Below are 9,164 nucleotides of genomic sequence, written 5' to 3'. Positions count from 1 at the left end.
CTGAAATTCCCTAAGTAGTCTTTTTTTTTTTTTTAAGATTTTATTAATTATTTGACAAAGAGAGACATGATGAGGGAGGGAACTTAGGCAGGGGGAGTGGGAGAGGGAGAAGCAGGTTCCCCGCTGAGCCCAGAGCCCGATGTGGGGCTCGATCCCAGGACCCTGGGATCTCGACCTAAGCGGAAGGCAGATGCTTAGGACTGAGCCACTCAGGCGCCCCCCCCCCCAAGTATTCTTGACCTCTGTCACCAAGCAATTTCTGAAAATGTGACGAACCTGGTTGCATCACCTATGATATTAAATAAAAGCAATCAAGCTAATGCTCATAGAATGAATGGATGAAACACTTGCACTCAGATCCTGGATCATCCTGGATATATGCCAAGATTCCATTTCATTTGTAAAATGGGCTAATTTTTTCATTCACTTAAGGATTTCTAGAACCAGGCACCACGTTAGACACCTGGGACAGAAAGATTCATCCATTCATTCAATGAACACTTGAGTGCCTGTCATTTGCCAGGCACTGTTCTAGGTACCACAGACATGGTCAGAGAGTCTCTCTCCTCAGTGACAAATGAACAACTACATAAATGCGTGGGAAATCAATGGTGACAAACTGGTGGCGTTTAGTGCTGTAAAGAGAAATAAAGCAGGTAAGATAGGAGGGCGTAATGCAGGCTGATTAGGGAGGACCTCTCTAGGGATGGGACATCTGAGCAGGGACCACAGCGGAGTAATGAACAAGCCATGCATGCATCCAGGGGAAGAGCTTTCCTGGCAGAGGGGAGATGGTTCCTAAGCCCCAAGGAGAAAACAGCTTGGCATATTCAAGGAGAAGCAAAGAGACAAATGGGGCTGGAGTGAGCAAGGGGGAGAGTGGTACAGATGAAATCAGAGGGGAAGCAGGGCCAGACAGCCGACGGCTTCGGGTTTTTTCTAAGTGTGAAGGAAAGCTGCTAGTGGGCTTGTGGTAGAGGAGGGGCATATGGTTGTTTACACTGTTAAGAGATCATTAGCTGCTTTGCAGCAGGTCCTCTGTTGGACAGCAGTGTGGCAACGTGGATCCGGTCAGGTGCTGTCACATGGAACGGGTGGGACAGGATGGCGGCTTAACTAGAACAACTGGTGGGGGAGGTGGTAGGAAGTGGTCAGATTCGGGAGATATTTAAAGAATGACAGTGAGATTCATCCCCTGCTCTCAAGGAATTCACAGAAAAATCAAAAAGGATGAAAGCCACTGTAATGTAATGGGAGACAGGCAATAAGGGAATTCCAAGCTGGGTATGAGAGCACCAAAACAGAACGTTTAGGGGAGCTGGGGAAGGCGTTGGAGAGGGTGACATTTGAGCTGTGTCTGGAGAAATGAAATTCCACCAGGTGAATAAGGAAGGTAAAAGGAAGGTCATTCCAGGCAGAGGGAACAGCTTCAGTGAAGGTCTGGGAGCGTGAGCCTGCACCGTGTGTTTGGGAATCATTTGGGGACTGAGGGTGGGGGTGTGTGTTGAGGGCAGTGGGCAAGGGCTGGAAGACTAGCCTGGAAAGGTGCTTGGAACTGAACTGCGAAGGAATTTGAATGTGACATTCACACGTGTGTCCTTTATTCTATCAACAACAGAGAGTCTTTGAAGGTTTTGCAAGTATATACAGGACACAGGCAGAACTGTGTTCTGATGCACCGTGGAGTGGGCTAGAAGGACCTGAGCGAATTAGGTCCATTGTCTTCACAAAAATGAGTGAGTGCCCCCCTCCCACATGCCCTGTGAGCATCAGGAAGAGAGCTGTAGATAAATGGCCATTGTGCCTTTCTTTATGGATTTTAAGTCTGGCTGGGGAGGTAATAAGGACTAAATGTAGAGGCAGGGTCAGATTCAGGAAATATTTTAGAAAATATTTCCCTGTCTTTAGTAAAGACAGGGAAAGTTCTGGGGGCACCTGGGTGGCTTAGTGGGTTGGACCTCTGCCTTTAGCTCAGGTCATGATCTCGGGGTCCTGGGATCGAGCCCCGCATCGGGCTCTCTGCTCAGCTGGGAGCCTGCTTCCCCCTCTCTCTGCCTGCCTCTCTGCCTACTTGTGATCTCTCTGTCTCTCTCTGTTAAATAAATAAATAAAATAAAATAAAATAAAATAAAAAGACAGGGAAAGTTCTGGATGTGGAAAATGAGAACAGCCTGCCTTTCTGATTGTGAGATACAATGGGAATACAATTACTGCAAAGTATCCTGTCTCAGAGAAATAATTTTTAAATAACCCATATGGGTTATATACACCTTTAGTGCTTCAAGAACCTTTTCACATAAAACGTCTCACTTGCCCTTAAGTGTTACACAAATGGTAATGATTAAATAATTATATGTTGTAATATTATTTGACTGCATAAACCTTGGTCAAAGCGATGCAAAAGAAAAGCTGTGTTTAGGGACGCCTGGGTGGCTCAGTTGGTTGAGCAGCTGCCTTCGGCTCAGGTCATGATCCCGGCGTCCTGGGATCGAGTCCCACATCGGGCTCCTTGCTCATCAGGGAGCCTGCTTCTCCCTCTGCCTCTGCCTGCCATTCTGTCTGCCTGTGCTTGCTCTCTCTCCCTCTCTCTGACAAATAAATAAATAAAATCTAAAAAAAAAAAAAAAAAGAAAGAAAGAAAAGCTGTGTTTGGAACACTGGAAAGACATCCCAGCATACGAGGGCGGTTAATTCGAGAAGATGGGTCTGAGACCGCGGCAGCCGTGTAGAGGGCACCGTGTGTTTAGCTGTCTGCATGTCTTATTTCTAAAAGAGGCCATTCAGAAGGAGTAAGGCAGGGTAAAGGCAAAATTCTGAAAAATGTACATGGGTCTCTGCTTTAATACGTCCCGCCCTGATAATGTCACGTCCCTGTAGCAAACTCCTCTCAAAAAAACTGTGCTTCCCTGACCAGGACTGTGTGTCATATTCAGAGTCCAGAAAAGGTTGTGGAGCGTTTGGTGTCTAAATTAATTCTCCGTGACGTTTCTTGTCTAGCTCGTTCCTTTCTGCTGTTGTCAGAATCAAATTCCGCATTTAATCTCTCCCTTGTTTTCAGATGACAAAATCGCTGTTAGGTTTCAGAAAGCTGGGATTACAAAATGTTCTTATGGCTTTAAGTCCTCTGTGGTGATTGGGGAACTCAGGAAAGGATTGGATGAGAATTTTTTGTTGTTGTTTTTCACAGAGAAGGGGCAGCCGGTGGACTGAATAGGGGATTCCTTTCCAGAAATCTGCCTTTGGACCCAAATGTTCATCACTTAAGAGGATTCCAAGACTTTTAAAATAAAATGAAAAGGGATGTGGGTTACAGGAATATATGCATATGTCAAAACTGAACTATAGAAGTAAGACTGTACATCTCACTATGTATAAATCATAACTCAATAAAAAGATAAGGGGCGCCTGGGTGGCTCACTCGTTGAGTGTGTGCCTACAGCTCAGGTCATGATCCCAGGATCCTGAGATCGAGCCCCACATCAGGCTCCCTGTTCAGCAGGAAGCCTACTTCTCCCACTCCCCCTGCTTGTATTCCCGCTCTCGCTGTGTCTCTCTCTGTCAAATAAATAAATAAAATCTTAAAAATAAATAAAAAATCAATAATAAATCAATAAAACGATCAATCAAACAAGCAGGAATAGAGCAAAAATCACTAATACTGACAAGTAGAACCAACTACTGGGCTGTCTGAGGGATGTGAATTACGATTTTCAAAATCGTAGCAACTGAACTCCATTGGTTAAGAGCCTCTGACAGCGAGGCCAAGGTTGTCATGAGCTGATTCCTATGTAGGCCACTAGCTCTCCACGGTTTTGTGGGTGCAATTTGTACCACTCATCCTAGCTAGAAAATTCTGTATTTGTTTCCTGGTTTCAAGGACAAAGGAGACAAAGTACAGATGAAGGAAATTCTGTCTGCTCCACAGGACTGGTCAGAAGTTACTATCTATGTTGTTGTTGTTGAAGTATAGTTGACCCCCAATGCTACGTGAGTGTCCGGCGTACAACAGAGTGATTCGACAAGTCCGTGCGTCGTGCTGTGCTCACCACGCATGTAGCTACCCGCTACCCCAGACAAGGCCACTGCAGTGCCACTGACTATATTCTGTACGCTGTGCCTTTCATCCCTGTGACTGAATTCATTCCAGGACTGGTTACCATCCTCTAAGAACCGTATATCTGATCTCCAAATGTTAGAACACATCAGGACCATCGGTTTCATGCAGAATAGTCCTCCCTTTCCTTCCTTTATCCAAAGTGTTTCTCAGTCTCTCTGAGCTCTTGAGTGGAGGGAGACAAGAGTCATCACCCCCCCCCCACCCCATGCCTTACTCTTCTAACACGGTACCACACGGACCGTCCACATACAACACACTGGAAGTCACCATTACAACCGTGCAGTTTCCATGAGCTGAAATGCAACCCATGTTCGGGTGGTCTGACAGTGCTCCGAGCACGGTGGCCTCCTTTATTACCCATCTCCCCCCACCAGACTGTGTGCTCCAAGAAAGCAGAGACAGGCCTGTTTCAGTCACTACTGGGTATCTAGCACCCAGCATAGTGACTGACACATCATAGATGTTCACCTAATAGTTAGTACATGAGTAACAAATCAAAAACAGCAAAACATTACTGTTTGTACAGAGATGAGTCCCCTGTGTTGGACTCGGCTGTGGGTGGGGGTGGGAGCGATGGAACTGAAAGATGATTCGAGACGGTTTGGTCTGGTTTTTCCCCTTCAGATAGATTGTTTCTGTGGTCTGTGTCTACACCCTGGATCCCGAGTGACCGGCCAGCAGGAAAGTCCACGTGACCTTTAGGGACCAGGTCTGTTTTTGCCACAGGCAGGAGGGTTCTATGCTCTAATTGCCTGGAGGTTTCATCCAAAACCAGAGTCAGCCAACAGTGCAGACTGTGAGCAGGGCGGTTACATCTGTGGCACTTGGAATTGTGCCTGGCCCTACGGCAAGGAGACCTCCTGGTACCGTGTGGTTGGAAACAAGGTGGGTTCAGCAAAGGAAACGCAACACTGCCGCAGGAAATGGCAGCCCCACTCATGACTTCACCCAAAGTGAGACCCTGTGGTCTGTACACTTACGTAGTAGCAGAGGGATGGGAGGCATCGAGAGCTCAAAGATAGAACTATTTGCCAACTCACGTGGAAGTATGTCAGTATTTCACGATCAAAAGGCCACACCAAGCGCATATCTGCTGACTTCCAGTCCCCAGTATCGGCAGAACTATCCCCAGCACGGGATGTCTGAGAAGCCCCTCCTAACTCGGAAGCTGCAAAAAGCTCCCCGTGTTCAGAGGAGATGGATACGCAGTGACTCTGCCTGGACATGTAAACACTACGGCGCTGACTGACAGGACCTTGAGGGAAGGCTCCTCACCTTACAGAGTCCGAGATAATTTTCCTTTGGCAAGGCTGACATCATTGGCCTGAAGGTGGATTCTAGGCAACTGCCCTATCTGGAGAACAATCATTCCTGCTGGTGTGTGAGTCACCGCGAGAGAGAAAGAGAGAGAGAAATTTAGAGACCTTCTGAAGCACATCTTTGCTCCCCCAGCGCTGACAACCAGCCAGTCCTGTCCCTGGGCTATGTGTAACCCAGCAACAAAGATGGGGACAGGGACCGGGCTTGGATGAGGAAGTCGAAGGTCTGGAGCTAAAACCCCGAAGATACTCAGCCATTAATGGAGATGGGCTTTTAGAAAAGATCTGGCAAATTCTCTGCCCTTTCAACTTCACTTTCTGTTCTCTTTTTATCTGCTTTCGGCATTTCCAATTAATCTTGGAATGAGAGCCCAGGGCAAGAAGCCAGTGGTGCCTGAGGAATGCTAAAGAGCAAACTGATCCAGGGAAACAAATGCCAGCGAGGGACCCCACAGCAAAGAGACAGCCTCTGTGAGCAACTCTCCCGTTACCATGAGGCTTGCGAGGCGTGCGCGCGCGGGTCTCCGCATTGGCACCATCTGCCAATTCCTCAGGAGGACAGAACAAACCAGTGAGGCATGAAGATTAGATTATGTAATGCTCGAGGATTGCTGTTTTCAAAGAGGAAACAAATGGAACGAATTGATTTGCTTGTCAGAGCCCTGTCAGGAAAGGAGACCGCTCCCTCCTCCTCCAAGAGGACCTCATTAAAGAGGGGCATGATTTCACAGATTCAGAACATGTGAGACCACAATCAACTCCATTCATAAGAGCAAGTCCAGCTTCCAGAGCAGCACTGATATAACTCCTACTCTGCTCCCCTTGCCTAAAAATGACTGTTCACTATGACCTAGTAGCTACCAACATGGCAAGGAACACAACGGCCAGGCGCCTCCCCAGAGATTCAGAACCTGCCCGCTTTGCCTGAACTGTCCTCGTTTGCTTCTGGGGGAGCAGTATCTAATTTTGAGACCAGTGGGGTCATGTTTACTATTCAGAGCTCTGAACAGGTGCTTTGATAGAGTGGGGATGTGTTCTTAAAAATACATGCATCAGTGACACTGTATGGTGACAGATGGTGACTACACTCATCCTGGTGAGAGCTGAGTAATGTACGGAATTGTTGAATCACTGTGCTGGGCACCTGAAGCTAATAGAATATCGTATATCAACTAAACTTTGATAATAAGTTTCTTTTTTACAAACATGCATCAAGAAGGAAAACGCATTGCATGTCTGGGATTCTTCTGCCATTGCTGGATTTCTCTCAAAATGCCCAGCACGATGCTTTTTATGGTATTTTTATGGTAGATGAATGAACGAGTGAATGATAACCCTGAACCCACTACTATAATGCTGTTCCTAAAGGTTTTTTTCTTACTAAAATACCAAGATTTAAATGTCAAGTCTTTACTCAAGAAGGAAATGAAGTCTTCTCTACCGGATATTTTCCATTTGCCCCTTCAGATCCACTTTTCTACCCATCCTGCTGTTTGCCCTGGGGTGCTCAGCTTTCTTTTTCTTTTTTTTTTTTTTAAAGATTTTATTTATTTATTTGAAACAGAGAGAGAGAGATCACAAGTATGCAGAGAGGCAGGCATAGAGAGAGAGAGGAGAAAGCAGGCTCCCCGCTGAGCAGAGAGCCCGATGCGGGCCTCCATCCCAGGACCCTGAGATCATGACCTGAGCCGAAGGCAGAGGCTTAACCCACTGAGCCACCCAGGCGCCCGGTGCTCAGCTTTCTAAACTACATCAGTGCAAGGTGCCTGGGTGGCTCAGTGGGTTAAGTGTCTGCCTTTGGCTCAGGTCATGATCCCAGGCTCCTGGGATCAAGTTCAGGATCGGGCTCCTTGCTCAGTGGGGAGCCTGCTGCTCCCTCTTCTTCTGTGCTTTTTCTCTCTCTCAAATAAATAAATAAAATATGTTTAAAAAAACTACATCAACTTGGGATGCCTGGGTGGCTCAGTTGGTTAAGCAGCTGCCTTCGGCTCAGGTCATGATCCCAGCGTCCTGGGATCGAGTCCCACATCGGGCTCCTTGCTTGGCGGCGAGCCTGCTTCTCCCTCTGCCTCTGCCTGCCACTCTGTCTGCCTGTGCTCACTCTCGCTTCTCTCTCTATGACAAATAAATAAATAAAATCTTAAAAAAACTACATCAACTCACTCCTTTGTCCTCTTAGCTTCCATTTGGGCACAGCAGAAGACTGGAGGGCAGAAGGAAGGTGAGGTCAAAGCGTCCCCCTACCCCACCCGCCGCAGTTCCCCCATACCAGATCACCTCGGAATCAGATAAGATTGTTTGTGTCTATCGACAACAGATCACCGCTCCTCCTCAAGGGGGTCCTCTTTCTGGGTTCGATCATTTCTCCCCCCTTTCAATATTCAGATCGAGAAGTGATAAAGACCAACTGCTATGGCGAGCCTCCTGGTTACTGCACTATCCTAAAGGTTTCCCAACACCCTACTGACCTTTGTATATAGTCTATTAAATCCTCCCCTAATTATCTAATTTGAGAGTGCCATCTGTTTCTTACAGACCCTGACTGATAAACCTACCATTGGTGTAAGTCTGTCCTAGGCCCTGCAATGCAGTGTTTTTAAAAGGAGTGAAATTAATAATACGATATGCTACTACTTTATACTTATTCTCAACGTTCACCTTCTCACAAGGCTATAATAACAACTTAAAGATAAAACCTAATTCCTCTTTACAACATAATTGTGCAGTAGAGTTTGTATGAGCTAAATATAATTCAGAGAACAAGCTTTCTCATGTCATCAAAATTCATGTTAACAACTATAAAGCAAAAACCACAGAACTAAGGCCCCCAACTTGAGATTTAGCAGAAAACATATTCCAGTATTTAAGCCTATCACACAAATATTCAAAAGCCTAGGATGTGGCCAGAAAAGTGGTGATCCTAGTAAGAAACAACAAAGAGGTGGGTTCTCACTTTGTGCAATTTGATCTCATTTTACGGGATAAATTTGTTCCTAAAGAAGTTCGATATGAATTTTATTTCCATAAATCAAAACACAGGTTGTACGATTGGGGCGTGCTTACTATTTGAATAATCATTTGGTAAAATAATCACCTTTTGATCTTTTGAACCAATCCAGATTTTTCATCCACCTGGGGTACTTCAAATGAAATTTATCTTCGGTCTGCAGGGAGGATCGGTCTCCTTCCTGCTCCTGGAATAGAAGTAGTTGTGGAATGGAATTTAGAGGAAAGATAAGGGAACTACCATTTATAGAGCACATATAGAATGCTAAGCAGTTTGCATCTGTTAGCACATTTAATCCTGGAGGTATATATGTAGTCCATTGTTCTCTTATTCTCTACTTCTCAAAAAAAAAAAAAAAATTAGAATAGCAGGTGTGGAATTCAAAAATCCTTTTTTTTGGGGAAAAAAAATGCCAAAAAAATTTCCTTCTGGAAAGGCAAAGTATTCAATGCAGGACTATAAAGATCACATTATTCCCCAGCTTCAATGACTTCCCACTGGTTAGGTTTCGAGTCCAAAATTCTTCACATGGCCACCATCCCTGCCTCAGGACTCTCGACCAGCCAGGCTTCTTCCCACTTGAAGGCCTTTGCCCTTTCTGTCCCTAGGACTGTCTGCAATCTCTTCTCCCTTCTTTCTTCAGACCAACTCAGACTCATCCCTCTGCTTTCCACTCAGTTTACACTTCCCAGGGAATGTCTGTCTCCCCAGCTGGGCCTAT

This window comes from Lutra lutra, chromosome 12, assembly GCF_902655055.1.
Source record: "Lutra lutra chromosome 12, mLutLut1.2, whole genome shotgun sequence".
Lineage (NCBI taxonomy): Eukaryota > Metazoa > Chordata > Mammalia > Carnivora > Mustelidae > Lutra > Lutra lutra.
This window is presented reverse-complemented; position numbering follows the sequence as displayed.